The sequence below is a fragment of the Tupaia chinensis genome, unplaced genomic scaffold (assembly GCF_000334495.1).
Source record: "Tupaia chinensis unplaced genomic scaffold, TupChi_1.0 Scaffold000272_1, whole genome shotgun sequence".
Lineage (NCBI taxonomy): Eukaryota > Metazoa > Chordata > Mammalia > Scandentia > Tupaiidae > Tupaia > Tupaia belangeri.
The window spans coordinates 1,406,168-1,416,073 of record NW_006159754.1 but is presented as its reverse complement, the minus strand read 5'-3'; the positions used below and the strand labels follow the sequence as shown (position 1 = coordinate 1,416,073).

The 9,906-nt window shown below is 41.5% G+C and overlaps 1 pseudogene; it reads right to left on the bottom strand.

The window, feature by feature from the left end:
• Positions 1-7,237: 7,237 nt before the first annotated feature.
• Positions 7,238-7,811, bottom strand: LOC102473534 (calcyclin-binding protein pseudogene; annotated as a pseudogene).
• Between the last annotated feature and the right edge of the window lie 2,095 nt (positions 7,812-9,906).

The window sequence follows — 9,906 nt, the reverse complement described above, 5'->3', positions numbered from 1 at the left end:
TAGTCTTCTTAACCTTGAAGCAAATGCTCTTTCACTATGCCTTGTTGCCTTGGTAATTATACCTGTTTAGTATTAACAGGATAGATGCTCGGGGACTGGAAAAAGAATTATGTACTGCCTAATTTTTTAAATAAGAAAAGAGATTAACTTTGAAAAGTAGAAGCTGAACACCCTTACAAAAAACACTAGGCTAAATCCCCCAGAACTCAGACACTTTGACACTCAACCACAAAAGCATTCTTTTCTTTATGAAGAAACAATTAAGTCATATGTATTAAGAGTTCCCATTGTTTAAGGGCTCCCAATCAATTTGAACTGTCCATTAGAAGTTAGGGCGGCAAGTCTGAGAGTCTGGAAGTACATTGTGTACTTAATCAGTAATTTGTATGATATTTATGAAGCACAGTGTGGCTGATGCAAAGAGACGGGGTTATTAGCACTTTGGAATAAGAGGACGGAATTTAAAATGACCTTGGCGAAACCGAGAGTTGTTAATCCTAAATAGGAACACATGTGGGCAGGAAAGACAACTGTGTGTTAACTGCAATATACAACTGTGGCAGAAAGGAATTTAGAGTACAGCACCCAATTACTGAGTTCAGGAATCACAAAGTCATTCTTCTGTTACATTCTTCAGCCTAAGACTGGAAGAGTATGGTCATTCTAGGGTTTACCAGTTTAAGGAATTTGCAATGAGTTGCATGAAATTCCAAGGATATAGAACATAATGGAAGGTTGGAGATTTGGTCATATAAAAATATTGAAAGTAAGTTGAATTTCATTCATGTAGCGTCTCAGAATTTTTAACTCGCATACACTCATCCTCAGAAGCTACTGGAGGATGTGCTCTACCAAAATGAGAGAATGAAACAAGACAGAGGAAACAACGGACACAGGTGACGGAAATTTCTAGGACAGTAGAATTGTCCTAAGTGTGTTCCTGTGTCCAGAGCAAGCTGCCTAGTTAGTGCATGTTACAAGGTAGGAGAAGACATTTTTTTTTTTTTCAAGAAGATAGAAATGAAATAATTTTTTTTTGGGGGGGGGCGGTAGGTTTTTGCTATAGGGCACATGTGCTTGCCAGAAAGACAGAGACAGAAAGTGAGAAATCACCTCCCAGGAGGAATGGCCACGCAATCCCTTCTCTGTTCTCCTCTCGGGATCTTGGGCATGCATGCACATTTGCCCTACATGAGTTTAAGCCGCCAGGTCCAGGACTTGAACTATGGTCAACTACTTGGGAGTCCAACAACATAACCGTTACGCCAACTGCTGGTCCCATGAAATAATTTTTGATGTGTTGGAACATTTTAAGGAAAAGGTTAAACAGTTGATGGAGAGTTAGGTTTAAATGAATGGTGGCACACAGAGCATTTGGCACAATAAAAAATTCCAACTCTAGGGAAACAAAAGGATGAGCCAAAAGGAAAAGAAGAATAATTATAGTGCAGATAACGTAGCTATAAATATCATTCACATACCTATAAAAACACAACTACTATGTGATAGTATAATGCTATAGAGTGGAGGAAGAGATAAAACTTCTCATGTTCTGCAGTGACAAGTCACAGAAAATGACAACACTGGAAAAAAAAAATTACCAGTATAAGAACATACGGCATAAAAGAGTAATGGAGATAGGGACTGGCAGGTGGCCTGGTGGTTAAGGGTGCTGGATTCCCACTTGGCCAATGGTGGTTCATGTCCTGGACCTGGCAGCTTTGCTTTCTCACTTTCTCTCTATCTCTCTCTCTCTCACACACACATGCACACTCTGTCCCTCTCAGTCAAATTAAAATCAATCAATCAATCAATCAAATGTTTTTCAAAAAGCATTATGGAAATAAATAGCAAATACAGCAATGAATTAAACAAACAACAAAATTACTAATAGTGAATATATTATAGTTGCCGTTGAAATGGGCAGAAATAAATTAGGAGGAGACATAAAGGGGTAGTTTTTTACAACAAAGCTTATTAATTGAATTCTCTCAACTGTATGTATGTATAACTGATAAGAATGAACAAAAAGAAATCAAGTTATTTAACTACATCAAAATATAGCAGGGTCATTTGGTACTATGGAGGCTAAGGCGGCTGAATCTTACATGGCTAACTGCATGGTTTGAATCCTGGATGAGACAGCTTAAGAAACATGCCGTGTGTGTGTGTGTGTGTGTGTGTGTGTGTGCACGTGTACCCAAAATCGCAAGAGGAGAATGGAGGAGAAGGGATTTTGGCATGGCCATCTCTCCTGGGGGGTGATTTTTCACTTTCTCTCTCTCCCCTCTTTTGAGCACGCTCGCCCTGTAGCAAATTGAAAAACATGTATATAGCACAGGAGTGACCAAATAATATCCAAATATGGGGACATTTGTCATTTCTCAGGTAATGACAACTGCTTATTATATTTGTGACATCAAGATTTTGGGGTGATGCCGTGTCCTTGTAAGGACTGTCTCATGGGAGATTCTCAACAGAGGAGGCATTTCCTTTCCTGGAGCTGTGTGGGACTAACCACACACTTGGTAGTCTGATGTGGTCGGTGTGTTGTTCTGGTGTAAGGCCCGTATCCATTCCCCTGGCTCATCTTCTGAGTTCCATAGAACTCTGTGGGCCTCAGGCAGAGGTGTGGTGTGAAAGACAGGGAAGTGTGGACACACAGACCTAAGGTCAAATTCCAGGTTAGTCACGTGCTATTTATGTGACCTCAGAAAAGTTACCTAACCTTTAACCTCTCTGAATCTTCATTTCCTCATCTGTGAAATAGGGCTATGCAATACGCACCTCATACCAATGCTGAAGTGATGTTTATAAGGTACCTGGCTTGGGCCAGCTGGTGGTATGGTGGTTAAGACGCTGGATTCCCACGTGGCCTGCCATGGTTCGAGTCCTGGACCTGTTGGCTTGCTTTCTCACTTTCCCTTTTTCTTGCTCTATCATCTCTCTGATAAGCATCCATGCCCTATAGCAAATTAAGAAATAATAATTGGGGCTGGCAGTTGGTGTAATGGCTATGTCGCTGGACTCCCATGTAGTCAAGTGCGGTTTGAGTCTCGGACCCAGTGGCTTAAACTCACGCCGATGTGTGCACGTGTGTGCCCAAGATCCTGAGAGGAGAATGGAGGAGAAGGGATTGCAGCGTGGCCATCCCCCCTGGGGGGTGATTTCTCACTTTCTGGTCTCTCTGTCTTTCTGGTGAGTGCACACACTCTATAGCAAAAACGTCTCCAAAAAAAGAAAAAAGAAGAAAAAAGAAATAACAACAACAACAACAATAATAAATAAAATTAAATAAGTCATTCTTTAAAAAGAATACTTGTCTGCTGCACAGAAAATAACAATTACCTGCTCTCTGAGGTAAGACCCTCACTGGTTCAGAGCAGTCATCATTTGAATCAGGTAATAATATCTATCCAATTCTAATTCAATCAGGTAAAAAATTAAAATATTTATTTAAATATCTATTTGTTTTACTTTTTATATGGTGCAAACAACTTGTTCTCCTACCCTAGCTGGGTATGCTTTAAAGGTAATTAATTTGGAAATGGTTCCGTTGCCTAGTGGTTAGAGCAGCCAGATTTCCCATAGCTGACTGTTCATTTCGAGTCCTCAACCCAGCAGCTTAAGAAACATGCCAGGTATGTGTGTCCGTGTGTCTCTGAAAGGAGGGAGAAGTGCAGGAGAAAGGATTTTGGTGTGACTATGTCCCATGTGGGGGTGCTTTCTCTTCTCCCTCTCTTTCTGTCTCTGTCAAGTCAATATGCCTTCTAGCAAAATATTTAAACAATGGTAAAATTGGGTAGCTATTTTGATGTCCTACAGAAACAATTTGAATATTTATGTGTTATATATGGCCTGGTACTGTGAGAAGAGTCTAGAAACGCTTGAGGTATGTAGGTGATGGAAGAGTCAAAGCATGCCCCATCTAACCAGTCTCCCAAATTGCTACATAACCCCTTGAGACCCCATGAATCATAGTTTGTAAACAACTATTCATAGATATAGGCATTTCCCCTAGGGTGTTATTTATGTGAGGCTGTTAAAGAGCAACTTAATTTCCTTTTTTTTTCTTTCTATTAACTCTAGCACCTGACTCACAAGGTGGGGGAGGAGGGGGAAAATCCACTTAGAGAGGCTGAAAAGACCCTTTGGAGAAAGGGTGGCCAAAAAAAAGTCAGCTTTTGAAGAAAGATCTTCCTAAGGAACAAGGACCATGTGGTCCTAGGATCCTCCGTAGTCCAAGTGCCCAGAAGAGATGAGCCTGGTTGATGAAGAGCAATCTGCCACTTCTCAGTTTTGTGGCATTGCTGGAAATGGATTTCAGAATCAAAGGTCAGAAAATCTTTGTGGCTACTTCTCAAAATGGCTCAGATGTTGTTTAGTGCCTCTCACACAAACTTTTCACATTGCATTCTTTCAGTCAATAAAAAATATTCTTATTTTATGATTTTTTTGGAATGCTACCAGTAAACATTATAAATTGTCTGTACTTGGCTCACAGTAAAATAGACATCTCATCTTTGATTTGGGTAAAATAGCATCTAGTTCTTATCTTGTATCATCCCCCCCCCTTTTTTTTTCCCTTACACAGGAACAAAAATCCTCTTACTAATTCATCAATCAAATCTTGTTTTTTGAATCGAGCACCTGCTGAATTCTGGGAATACCAAGATGACCATGACAGAGTAGCTGCTCTGGAGGAGCTCATTTTCCAGTGCAAGGTGATAGTATGGGGAGGGAAACCCAGCTCTGAAAGAAAAATGGTGGTAAGAATGACAATAAAAGTATGGACCCAGGTTAAGATAACTCAGAAGTAAGAAAGGCCAACCCTTGGACTTTTCCAAAAGGCCTTCCACAGAAAAGGGGAAGTATTGCTTGACTTAAAATCTTGTGAGACTTTACAGGCAGATGAAGGAGACATGGAAGATACTGGGTTGTTGGGAAAGTTGTGACGCATTTTTGCATGGAAAAATAGAAAAATACATCATGACTTTCCAGGCAACACTTGTGAAAGAAAGCAAAAGAACGGAGTTTAGAAATAAACAGTGTGCTTGTGGAATAGCGTGAAGCTCTGTGTGACTGGGGTAGGAACTGAATGTGGGCAGTAGAAGGAGATGAAGAACAAGAAACAAGGGACCAGCAGTTAGAATAATGGCTATGTTGCTGGACTCCCATGTAGTTGACTGCAGTTCAAGTCCTGGACCCAGCGGCTAAAACTCACACCAGGCACGTGTGTGTGCGTGCCCAAGATTCAAGAGGAGGATAAAGGAGAAGAGATTGTGGCACGGCCATCCCCGCTGGGGGATGATTTCTCACTTTCTGTCTCTCTCTGTTTTTCTGGCGAGCGCATGTGCCCTATAGCAAAAAAGAACAAAACAAAACAAAACAAATAAACAAACAAAAAAACAAGAAACAAGAGGTAGAACACCCATAGACAAGTCACAGAAGTGACAGGCTCTCAGATCATTATCAAGATGACGCTGCTGGGGTGAGGTGAGAAACACATACAGAGAAAATATATATGAAGAAAAATATATGGAGGTCCTGAATGGTGGCCATAAACATGTCAAGGCATAATACATAATTATAAAGCATTTAAAAATGTAAAGTACCGTGTGAAATCATAAAACGCTGTTAATTATTGATATTAATTATCTGTCCTAACTCAGAGTCTGTTGACAATCCACCTTCAGTTTAATAAACACTTCCTGCAGCCAGGCCACATACAATACCGTCTTCAGAATGTCTGGGCTACCATCATGCAGTCCTCTCGGGACTTCTCAGGATTTATTATGAAGGCTATTTGTGGAACAAGCTCATTATAACTCCTTTAAGCATCACAAAATAAACTTAGATTGTCCATTTTATTTTCTTTAAGTGTTCTGCAGAAGGCGATTAACTTCACTTCTAATACAAAAGATAATGTCAATATAACTTGTGGGATTGGTAAAATGGTGAAATTTGAGGATGTGACTATAGATGCCTGTGCATTTATAGACTTTTTAATTAGAGGAAGGCATGGATGTCTTGACACAGCGTTTTCGGCATTCTAGGCTTGTGGTAAAATGGAATCTAGTTCGAGTTTCATGTACCCTTCAGTTTGGGGAACTTGTGATTAGATAAAAACATGTACAGATACACCTTTAAATTTGACAATGATTTATCATTTTGGCGAAATATCTGTGCTAAATCCATCAGTGAGACAGCTGAGGAAATCATTTCTGGGAGAATTTTGACTGTTCTTCAGTGTCCCTCAGGCAGGAAGCCACAGGAAACCATGTATTGTGGTACATATTTTCCTGCAGGATTTGGTGTGTCACTCATTGTGGACAATTTTGCTTTCCAGCTGCCTGAAGTTCACATTTTTATACTTGCTTTTTCCTCCAGGATAACTGTATGAAGTCAGTTCCTCACAGATAGAAAAAAATTTTTTTTTTTTTTTAAGTTTGGGCTTTTTTTCCCCTCAATTGAGAAATCAATTTGATTAAACAGAAAAAAAAATAGAAGTAGACAGAGTTAATTATTTCAACATATGAAATACTCATGGTTACAATATGAAATAGTCATTAGATAATTTTATAATCTAATAGGGCCATTGCTTTTGGTTGAGTGAAAATAAAATCTGACAACATTTTGGGTTAGCTAAAAACGTAGTAAGTCAGAAACTGGACCATAGAAACAAAAACCACACTTTTCCGAGAGACCCCCCCCACTATTCTTTGATTAGGTATGATTTTTACTTTAAACTTTCTGTTTCTTTTTTTCCGTCCACGTCCCTGTCCTCTTTCTTTATTAAGTGAAACATTTTCCCTACTCCTAGATGGGAGAGCAGTAGAATAAAATGTTTTAAAGTTGTAACTATGTAACTAATATTCTCATGTTAAGCACTTGATTTTTTTTTTTTTGAATACTTAATACCAGTGGATTTCCAACCCCACCTGCTCAGTAGAATCACCTTGGAAACTTAAAAAAAAAAAAAAATACTGTACCAGACCTCATCCTCAGAACTACTGATCTGACTGGTACAGGATGGGGCCTGGATGTTCATTGTTTTTTTGTTTGTCTGTTTGTTTGCTTTATTTTTTTCTATAAGCATACTTTACCTAAATAAATTCTCTAGGAGGACATGGAGAACTCGCTGTCTTTACTTAGAAGGCTGTGTACGTAGTTATCAGTCAAATTTATATGTGCTGCTCGCCAACATTCCCTTATTGAAAATATCAGGGTTTCAACATCACAGATCTGGAAAGGACTTTGAGTCTCCAAGTTCTGGTTCTCCTTTGGCTTGCTTCCCTCTTGATTCCACCCAGGCTTGATTAATGGTTCGCTTCCTATCATCATCTCCATCTTCAAAAATTTTCTTTAGAACGTTCGTCAGCCCCTCCCTAGGATCTGTGTCAGTGTCGTAGGAAGGCTTTCTTTCTCTTTGCGCTCTTTTCCAACCCGAGCCAGGTAGTCCCCTCGTGTGTTTTCTGCTTTCTTTCTACATACTGTGAGAACTGTATTGGTCATAGCTTTTTTCAGCCGCCTTCCACAGAGATGGGTTTCAAAAGATTATTCACAACCATGGAGTAACTCTTGCCCTGTAGGTTCTTTACCAAAAGATCAAATGGCCTATCTGTGAAATGCACCTGCAGGTTCTCAGCACAAACTTGGTGAACGCCAGTTAAGGTAATACAGATTTTCACAAGCTCATCTGACCGATCCCATCCGTCAGTACTGATTTTCACTGTATGTGCTGGTGTCATGGGAGGGACTGCAGCAACTGGTTTTGCATTGTCAAGAAATTCTGCTTTTTGCTGTTGCATCTTGTTCTTGATTTCTGTCTTGATCTTGGATTTTTCAGTTGTAAAGGCACATACTCTTTTCCTAGTGACCTTTCGCAGTAATAGCTTTATTTCTTCTAGATCTTTCGTAGTTCTTCAAGAGTTGAAGCTAGGGTCTTGCTTAGCACCAACAGCCCCGCTGCAGCCATGCAGGGAAGGGGATGCCACACAGCATGCTCACTTGAATGCAGAGCCACAGCCTAAGTACACCACCCGCCCCGTGCCAGGTCTTGCCCCCATATTCACATTTCTTAAAACCTCCCAAATGACTTTAGTATGCCGCAGAATTAAGACCACTGACTTCTACTGTCCTTTGTACAGGTATCTCAGGATCTTCTTTACCCAGTCCAACCTGATTTCCCTATCATCCAGTTAGAAGATGCTCTTAGGGGACCAGCAGTTAGTGTAATGGCTATGTTGCTGGACTCCCACGTAGTCGACTGCGGTTTGTGTCCCGGACCCGGTGGCTTAAAACTCATGCCGGGTGCATGTGCGTGTGTGCCCAAGATCCTGAGAGGATAATGGAGGAGAAGGGATTGCGGCGTGACCATCCCTCCTGGGGGGTGATTTCTCGCTTTCTGTCTCTCTGTCTCTCTCTGTCTGTCTGGTAAGTGCACGCGTCCTTGGTGTGTTCAGGTCAACCCAGGATCTGAACCTGGGCCTTCCATGAGGCGCCACCCATACCACTGGAGCTGGGTCTGTATGTTTGATTTTTCACAGTAAAAAGATAAACAATTGGGGTCATTTGTAGTTTACTTATTTAAAAGAAAACCCCAAGCTCACTATGGTCACAGCTCTTGGACTTGAACACTGTACCTATCGTGGATTTCAGACTGAAGCGAATTCTATTCCCGCTAGGGCTGATCTCTTCCTTACTCACTACCCACTTTCTCCCCCCACACCACCCCCTGTGCCTCATGGTTCCCGGTTTGCCTTGGAATCTGCTAACAATCACTTTCCTATAGCAAGCATTCCCTCTTCTATCTTGCGTCTTTCATCTGCCTTCATGGCGTTCTTGTCAAGCCTTTTTGTTCTCTGCCCTCACCCCAGATCTTCCTGAGATATCAAATAGTCCAACCTAGGCAGCAGCCTTGGTCCATGTTCTCACTCACCTTCTAGTTCTGCCAGGCAGCCTGCTACAGCAGTCCTGTTCTGCCTTCTGTTCTGGGGGCTGGCTGCCCAAAGGGTAGAAAGCTGCTCTGCTCACTTCCTTTGCAGGCTGATTGGGCTCTGGCCTGAAGTCTCATCTTGGGTGCTCTGAGTTATTCAGCCTCCAATCACCATGCTCTGCAAGGGGACTTACAAATTTGCAGACTGGGAGGAGGTGACCTTTCTTCTGTCTTCTGCCTACCCTGGTGGAAACCCCCCCATCTCCCAGCCCCACCTTCCTCCCTAAAATGGGAAGTCTAAATGCAGGTTTCAGAGTTCCTATCCGGGGAATTTCTAGAATGCCTGTTGATTTTTGAATTGTCCACCTCTGAGTAGCTCTGAAAATCCCAAAGCATTTGCCATCTTAATTGTAGTTCATCCCCAATGTTTGGAGAATTTCAGAGTTTTCAAATAACTTGGATAGGCATCATCTCATTTTTACAATTCTTTATCGATCTGTTGTAATGGGCGCAGGAGCTGGCCCACCCTCCTCCAGTTGAGGAGAGGGCCTGCAGCCCAGATAAAGAAGAAACAGGTAATTATTCGCTTTTCCTTCTCTCTTTACACTTCCAATTATAGAGACACTAGAGGCAGGTATCCCGGCTATAACAGGAGCCTTCACTTCGGCTTGTCTTTAGAGGGTGTGAAGCGAACTAAGCTTCATACCTTTCAGCTTTGCAGGCACCCCCAGGACTGAGACCACACAGGGTAAGGGAGGAAAAGGAGGAGCCACTAGGACAGTACAAGGCAGTTGAGGAAGAGGGAGAGGAAACAGAGAGGGAGAAGAGACTAGCGAAGAGGAAAGGAAAAAGGAGAGAATGAGGAAAGATTCTCTCTTTAATTTCTTTCTTTTTTTCTTTTCTTTTTTTTCATAATTTTGCCAGAGGGTGCATGCACTTGCAGGAGAGACACAGAGGAAAGGAGGGAA